This window comes from Apteryx mantelli, chromosome 1 (genome assembly GCF_036417845.1).
Source record: "Apteryx mantelli isolate bAptMan1 chromosome 1, bAptMan1.hap1, whole genome shotgun sequence".
Taxonomy (NCBI): domain Eukaryota; kingdom Metazoa; phylum Chordata; class Aves; order Apterygiformes; family Apterygidae; genus Apteryx; species Apteryx mantelli.
In genome coordinates this window covers 16,885,316-16,894,340 of record NC_089978.1, presented here as the reverse complement: position 1 = coordinate 16,894,340, position 9,025 = coordinate 16,885,316, and positions in this window count along the sequence as shown.

Genomic DNA, 9,025 nt, shown 5'->3' with positions numbered 1-9,025 from the left:
TCTGCTAGCAAAAGCATGTATCACAAGTGCAAATATATCTGAGATTTATTACATGCTACCATTGCACATGGAACAAAATCCTCACAGAAACAAACAGAATCTATAAAGTCACAACTCTATCCTCTTCAAATATTTCCATTAAATTTAATTCTGGAATGAGGTCCAGAACACACTGCAAAATGGATAGTTATATTATGTGCACAGCTGGACATATATGAGAACATGCTCTAATTAATATTGGCTTGTCCTCCTACTCCCTAATTCTCATATATCTGGATGTTTTATCCACCTGTTGCATGCTTGAGTTTCTTTTTGCACAACCAGATAGAGCAATGCAGTGATCCCAATCTGAACCTTACCAGCCTAATTTAATATAAACAATGAGAGTATCATTATGTCATTGCCATCACTATGAGAAGCCCATTGGCCTGTGTCCCACCAGGAAATCAAAATAGAGGCTCATGTATTTTATTTCACTGGTCTACAAAAGTAGTCATGGTGAACACCTTCACACTCCAGACCCCTAACAAAATTTAAACTTAAAATGGGGTAAAATGGTCAACACTAGGGTGAGCTTCATCTGACCTCACTTTAGCCATCTGTCTGACAGTAACATATCTGCTCTATCTGAGTGGACAAACCAAAGGGCAGATGTCCTTGCACAAAGTTACTCAGCTCATTCAAAGACTATGGCTGGGCTACTCGGGATGAGCCACCCCTTGGAGAAAACGTCTCTTTGCAGAAGAAGTCTAAACAGCTAGCCTAGAGTAACTTACTTTCAGACAGCTAAAATCTGGTGACATTTACAGTGTCTTTGCTAGCTACCTGTTAGTTTTCATGTGATCCAGAATAGAAGGGCATCCGCTTTTTATTCTCTCTCATGTTCCCTCTTGGCAAGATACCAGAAGCTTTATATATCATCACAAGCCAATGATAAAGCTGTTTGAAGGCACCTGTTTGGATTGACACTGCCCCTGGAGTGGCTGCGGTATCTCATGAGACAAGAGCAGAACACCGCAAGGGTGCCTTTCTGTTTCTGCATTTGCAGCCTGCTAAAACTCTTCTCTAGCATAATTCATTCGATGACCGTCTAGAGCACACAGCTTAACAGTTAGTTCACAGAAGCTGCCAAGCCAGTTACACCCAAATGTTTACCCTCAGAGGCAAGGTTATTCTTTTACACACATGCTGCTTGGTGCGTAATACAATAGTAACTGTAGCTACAAGACAAGTTTAATCATTGAATCATGAGGGAAATTAATCAGTGTTTCGTAGTATATTGGCAAGTTCCTCTATCTTCAAGTGCATAAAAAAAATCATAATTATTCTCTACTCCCTTCTTTTCTCAGGTGAAACACTGTTTTCTAACTTGAAAAAATCCCTTGTCTTCAGAAAAGTTCATCTTTAACAGTAAAATGCTATTCACAGCATTTTCCTACTGGCGGCTTTGATAGTCTATCAATAGGGTGCATGTTAACAGGTCATCTGCAAAGATAAATAAATCAATGAGTACTATTTTTCTTTTATCTTCAAAGAGAGCCTGAAAAGTCACTTGCGACACAAAAGAGCTTAATCTTTACATATGCATATCAGCATGATCACTTTTTTTTCCCTCTTCAGTGTTTCTCTAGAGAAATAGAAACTGAAATAGGAGTGTCATAGCAGGAGAAGAATAAGTGACGAATGTTTGCTGGTGATCCTTTCCCCAAACTCTTTGCCAAGAGTGTGGCTACAATGGGTTAGGTCTTGTAGCTCACTGTATCCTCATACCCTCCCATAACCCTAGTGAACTCCCAGTATCACATTCTCAGCACTCCCTTATATCACCTATAACTCCTCAAAATGCATATAGTTTCTTACTACATCCCCATGCTGCATTTAGATTGCCAGCTGGGTAATGCTGTGGCTGCTGCAGGTTGCCTGGCCAGACGGTCCCTGGGCAGCGATGGGTTCCTCCCCTTCTCTCTTCAGCAGGTCCATTAACAGCTGCTCATTTTCACAAAGCTGGTAGGAACTTCAATGTCTAGGTTGGTCTTGGCTGAAATTGGTTGTTATGTTCAAAAGTTACTATTGGAGTGTTAGAGAAAACACGATTTCAGGTGATCAGGCTAAAACAGTTTTCTCAGTGTTTTCACTAAACATCTCTCTTGCTCTCCACTGCACATTTCCATTGGCTTTTGTACTGTTATATTCCCCAAACTGTTAACCAGAGGAGTCTGGAAGGGAAGACAGGGCAGAAAACGTATATAAAACAAGGAGAAAGCAAATCCACACTTGTCTTTCCAATTCCTTCATGTCACAAAGAAACAATGGTCATTTGTTTCTCTACCAAATCATATTTAATGTTTGTTTTAACAGCTATTTTTTAAACAGACCATAAGACGGTGATGTTGAGACTGGGTTAGGAAATGAAGACATTCTGCATCCTACTGTGTTGCTGAGACATATATAAAAAAAATACCACATCTCTGGTAGGTTGTCATAAATAGTCCTGCTCCCTCCTCTACTTGCAGGAACATGGACTCACAGCACTTGGCTGGGAGTGCTCTAGCTACCAGACTGGGGCAGGAACTATATAAAGTCAAATATTCACTAGAGAAAGGCTTTAAACTCACCTTTTTCCTTTACACTTTCAGATGAATTACCTAACCTCTGAGCTCTGGGGTAAAAGGAAGATACTCAGACTCCAAATACTTGAGAAAACTTATACTGAATCTTTGTAAGGATTTGGTGCCTTAAAAGCAGAGCAAAGACATGCATCGGAGCCTACCTATGAAGAAAGTACTGGCTGACCCCTGGAGGCATGTAACCACTCTTCCCTGCACTCAGTCACAGTTTCATGCCCAGGCCTGTTAAATGTCCAAATTCTAATAACTTAAAAGGAAGATGCATGGTCTATATTTAAGCAATGAAGAAAGGAGGAGAGTGTAAAGCGGGCAGCCAGGTATGGCACAGGCAAAGACCATCAGGTTTCTCATGGGTGGCTGCTCCAACGGTGTAGGAGCATCTTACACCCAGGCGGTGATGCCTAAGGCAGGGATGCTGACTGAGGTCACGCCTGCAGGGAGACTCATCCTGTCCCTTGGGGGTTACGCAGGCAGGCAGTGCAGCTGGGCCTCTTGACACCTCCTGGGGTCTGTTGAGTGGACACAGCTGCAGGGCTTCATCCAGCATCACTGTCATGGGGGCAAGCTCATGGGAACGCTATAAAGAGCAGTGTAGACACTAGCAGTCCCAGTATAATGTGTATCCCAAGGAACTGTACCTTTGCCACCCCAGTGCTGCACAGGGCACATTATTTTCTGGTGTGATGTGATGTAATGATGTTCTGATCTGATGCAGTTTTGCCTCCCCCTCACATCAATGCAAACAGAAAAATGTCATCACTAGAGCTTACTCCCTGGACATATGTAACCACTCGTCCCTGCACTCAGTCACGATTTCATGCCTGGTGCTGTGAATTGTCCAAATTATAACAGAAAAGGAAGCTGCTGGGCCTATATTTAAGCAATCAGAGCCAACAAGCTCTTTGAACAGCTTAATGCAATTAACCATTTGAATGCCAAACCTCCAAGAATGCCAGAACCATGCCAAGGCGGAGGGCTGTAATTCAGCACAGCTACTGCAGACGCTGAGACTAGGTGCAGGCAAGAAACTCAGGCCCTCGCACGAGAACTGCATAACATGCCCTGCTAAAACAGGGGAGAGCACTCTCCAAGGGCTGCAACCAGAGGCAGAGACCCTTGCCAGCTGCCGCTTTGCATGATAACCATCTCAGTGATGTTATCCAGTGTGTCCTGAACACCTACTTTGCAGACAGGACCTAAAGGTTTGAGACATGGTTCTGGCTGTGAAACAGTCATTCATGGTCGGTCTGCATTCATTAATTGATCAACTTCTGCTGGTGGGTCTGGTGGGGCTTTTCCTCAAGCATCATGTGCTTTTATGACCTGAAAATACTGTGCCCTGCTGCCTTTCAGTATGTAAGAGACTGTGTGTGCGTGTGCGTGTGTGTGTGTGTGCACATCCCTACCGGACCACCTCGCCCACAGGTGTGTGGGTCTGTGCAACCCCTGTGTGGCTCTGTGGGCGGGCCGGACTAGGGGGATCACCAACTTAATGGCAAGGGCTGTTATATATTTTACAAACAACTGCTGCTTTTGGGCCTTAAGGAAATAGAGCTCCCTTATAAGTGAACAACACAAGGTTTTAACGGTTTAAAACAGCATGACAATCAGAAAATGAACATGAAAGCGTGAGGATGAGGTGGGAAGTGGGTAACTCAGGCTTTCAATACCTTACATGAATAGGGGCTGCTGTTTGACCCTGTACTGACAAATGCCCTACTGAGCAGTTACTGGTTATATGTAAGATTAACACTGGCCATCAAAACTGGCCATCAGGAAACACTGATTCTTGCAATATGATAGAGCTACAGACCTCGTACAGAGAATTTGGCGTACACATCCCATGGCAAAAGGCCGCAGCGAGCCTTCAGCGCTCAGCAGGGCCGGCCAGGGAGGCGACGGGTCCGCGGCGGAGACGCGCCGCTGCCGCTGCCGCTGCCCGGGCCGGGCCGGGTCGCGCTGAGCGCCGCGCGCTGCGGCGCCGCCTCACGGGCGCCCGGCGACAGACCTTCTCACACCGAAAACGCTTCCTTAAGGCTGCTTAGCACTGCCGTTTCAAAGAAAATAAACACAGGGTGTTTACCATATAAGGGGTGATTCAAAGCCGCCGCGGAGAAAACATGCACAAAAATGTAAATGGGATATCAGAAATTATACCCTGAAGGATTAAATCCTCCCAATGGTCAGCAGGGAGCGTGGGTAGTGCTAAAAGCTGTTTTGCTTTAGATTGCTAAGGTTGCACTCATGAAGATGAAAAATCAATATTTAAAACTGAAGGTATTTTGGAAAAAAAATGTACGGACATATGGTAAATGGTTATTTATTAAAGAGGAGAACTTGGCAATACAAATGAAAAATATATAGTTTACAAACAGCACTGGAAAATATTTTTCAGTAATGTGTGTATATGTATATATAGTACAAATATACACTATATATATAAATAATTTTTTTTTTACCTCTAGCTATATCTCAGACTATCCTAGTTACTTTTACAAGCACTGTTTTTGATTTTCACTCGAGTATAGAGGAAGTGATTTATACAATAAATATAAGAACCCTTTTCTTTAAATCATGGTATAATTTAGCTTAGGCTATTATACTTTGTTTAGTAGCTGAACAGTGTATTTAGCACTTTATACTATTGTCTTGCAAAGATTACTGTTAGCAGACTACACTCTTAGTACAAAAGAAATACTCTTTAAGGAAGCAGGGAGAGACTACACTGACCTTAGGAGGGAATTAAACTTCTACATGTATGTTCTGTAGCAAAATTTTGCAAATCAACAATACTAGAAATATACACAAGCATCACTGTGACATGTATTTTAACATACGTAGAATATGGAGGGAAGATTGTTATAATTAAAGATTTTTTTTAATTTATTTCCAAGAGTGACAAACTCTTTCCCCATTTCCAGGATCCCCGTGCAGTCTGTGTACATCATTATAAGCAAGAGGATGGGTTTTAAATAGAGGATAAGGTCAAGGTCCTGATTCAGCAAAGCCTTCAAGTGCATGGCAAATTCAAACCTTTATTCTAGTAATACTGCTTTTGAAATCCTTTCCTCAGTCAGAGTCCTGATGAGGCCATCTGTGCTCATTACGACCACAGAAATGTCCTGCCATAACAAAGCTTGTACAAAGCACTGCCATTCCCCAAGTATTTGGCTGAACAAATGTACACTCCCATCAGTGTTCACAAACAGTTATGTTCTGAATTATCTTTACGCCAACCAACAGTGAGAAGAGTTTTGTCATTTTAATGACTTGCTTGGAAGATATTTTATCAACATAGGCAAATGTCAAAATATGTTACAGAGTCTGTTCAGAATGAAGTTACCAAATTCTGATTTCCTTCAATATCCTTTGAATTCTTCATATTGAGAAAAGGAGATAAAATGTAGTGCTAAATTTCTACAAAAAATCTAGGAGGATGGTAGTAGCTAGAGAACTACTTACTGGCTTTATAAGACTGAATTCAGCAGCACAGGGTTATTTGATGGTGCATGAAAAGAAATGGACCCCCCATCTTCTCCGCCATTGACTCTCATCCCCATTGCTTGACCCCCACCCCACTAACCCTTCTGCCTCTGCTTCTGGTTTTGAACAGGATATCATCAGCTGCATGTTATCTGAGGTTACATTTTCGAGAACCTGTGCTATTTAAAGTCGGAAGGCTAAATAAAATGCAGATCATAGACAGTGCAATATAGAATTTTTTTTTTTGATTATGCTATGTGAAAGTTTTGCACACTTGTATTGCTTTAAGAATTTGTTCAGACCATTCAAGCCAAGTTCTGATTAGCCAAATTCCACCTACATCCTTGTGTCTGGGTTTTCTGTTGACTGGATCTGAGCCTTCAAAGATGCTTAATCATCAGGAAAATATGTGTCTCAGCAATTCAGGGGGATTTTGACCATCAAGACCCCATCCTGACAACTTTTAAGCAAATGTGAAACAAAACACTCACAGAAAAAAGATCCTGAACTTTGACTGGAAATACAGTGACAATGGACAGGAATAAAGATTTTTATCTCTTAGAGAGTTTATTGGGGGTAAGACACAATGGAATTGTAAATTTTGATAAACTGGGACAGAATCACAGAATAGCTGGGGTTGAAAGGGACTTCTGGAGATCATCTGGTCCAAACCCCTGCTCAAGCAGGGTCACCTAGAGCACGTTGCCCAGGAACGTGTCAAATTGGGTTTTGAATATCTCCAAGGATTGAGACTCCACAGTCTCTCTGGGCAACCTGTTCCAGTATTCGAGGACCTTTACAGTGAAAAAGTGTTTTCTTATGTTCAGATGGAGCTTCCTGTGTTTCAGTTTGTGCCCGTTGCCTCTTCTCCTGTCACTGGGCACCACTAAGAAGAGTCTGGCCCCATTCTCTTTACACTCTTCCTTCTGATACTTACACACATTGATAAGATCCCACCTCGGTCTTTTCTTCTCCAGGCTGAAGAGTCCCAGCCCTTTCAGCCTTTCCTCATGCGAGAGATGCTCCAGTCCCTTCATCATCTTAGTAGCCCTTTGCAGGACTCATTCTAGCAGCTCTGTGTCTCTCTTGTATTGGGGAGCCGAGCGTGGACCCAGCACTCAAGATGTGACCTCACCAGGGCTGAGTAGAGGGAAGGATCACCTCCCTCGACCTGCTGGCAATGTTCTGCCTATTGCAGCCCAGGATACCATTGGCCTCTTTTGCCACGAGGGTGCGTTGCTGGCTCGTGTAAATGGATAAATGTGCCTGGAGAGGCTGCATCCACATTAGCATCTTGGTTCAGAGCTTTAGTGTGCTTTTGAAGCCAGCCTCCTGGTTGCCTCCACTTTCCCATGTATTGTTTCAGTTTGCAGAGCAGTTTGGGGATAAAAAAATTAGATTCCTTTTAGAGAAAACTGCCCTGAAGCTCTACCGCAGGTGTGCCACATGCCACAGCACCAACTGTTTAGACCTACTGATCTGCTTCTTTTGCACTGAATTATTTCATAGTGTTGACATACACAAAGGAAACTATTTTAGCACTGGAAGTCAGTCCCAGGTCTCCAATTGAGTGCTTTGCCTGTGTGTAGCCAACAGCAGGGAGTCATAAACAGAATAGATTTGGCCCTCTGATAATGTTTCTATCAGCAGCAGTTACGTAAATGTAATTGTGCATGACTTGAATCAGGCTGAAATATGTTTGTGGTATTCAAGGCTAACAGATGAATACGTGGCCTGGGCAGCTTTTCCTGACAAAACATTTTGGTTTTGTTTGCTGATGACAACCACAATCACCTAAATTGATATCATGTGTATAAATCTCCAAGTTTATTTCTATTTGCTTAGAAATTACAAAATCAAAGTCATCTTTGCAGCCACATGACTCTGAAGTGTCTGGTAGGAGTAAATATTCAGTGTAAGGCACAGGTGCTTAGCCTGTGCTAAGCTGGTAAGAGAAATGTGGAAAACTGAAGTCTGCCTGCAGTCAGGCAGTGTAACAACCCCACATGGGTTGCCTATGGCTATCTGGAGCCCCACAGCTTCATTTCAGTGCTGTGCTTTAAAAGGTTATTTCCGATCCAAATTTAAAGTCATAAGAATAGCACTGAGTACTGCGTCATTATTCAAACACTGTACAAGGGTTAGCTAAATCCACTTTTATAACCCTACTGGAGAATTAAGGGATTGCACTCATTTTTACACAGAAGGGAACTGAGCCAAAGGAAAGTGAAGTGGCTTGCCGAAATCTGTGTAAGAAACCCGGACCTGGGAATCCCATGTTCCTTCCCCATTCCTATGGTCACTCCCCTGATCCAGCTTAGCAGACTTCTCTCTAAAAGTTTTTATTGGGTCAAAGATTGGGTCTACTTCTTTCATGGGCCACTTCCACTTACCACCTCGCTCTCCTCGGCTGCTCCCTCTGTGCTTTCCCTCCCTGCCCCTCCCTCCCTGTCTTCGCAGGCCAGGAGGGAGCTGGCCTGTGCAGCGCCAGGGCTGCCCGTCCCGGAGCACCCAGCACCTCTTCCCCTGCCTACCAAGCTCGCATCCTTCATTGGGAAAGCTGTCCAAACCCCAGATCTGTCCTGTCCTGATTTTGACAAAGGGCTGTGCTGATTTGGAGGCTCCTTTTCAAAATTACCTGTGCAGCCCACCCTTCACCATGCTTAATCACAAGAAAAACAGCAAGAGAAAGTACACCACCGACTAAATAAATCACAGGGTTTCGGAATAACAGTAGAGTTCCCAGGATCATGACTAGGCTTGAGATAAGTAACAAAAACATTCTTCAGAGTTTAATTACAAGACCTCAAACACTGCAGCTAGCGCTTGGTATCCACAGACCTTGAAAACTGTGAATCAAAGCTGCTCCCCTCCCCAAAAATCAATGTGTAAGGTTGAAAAATAAAACTTCAGCG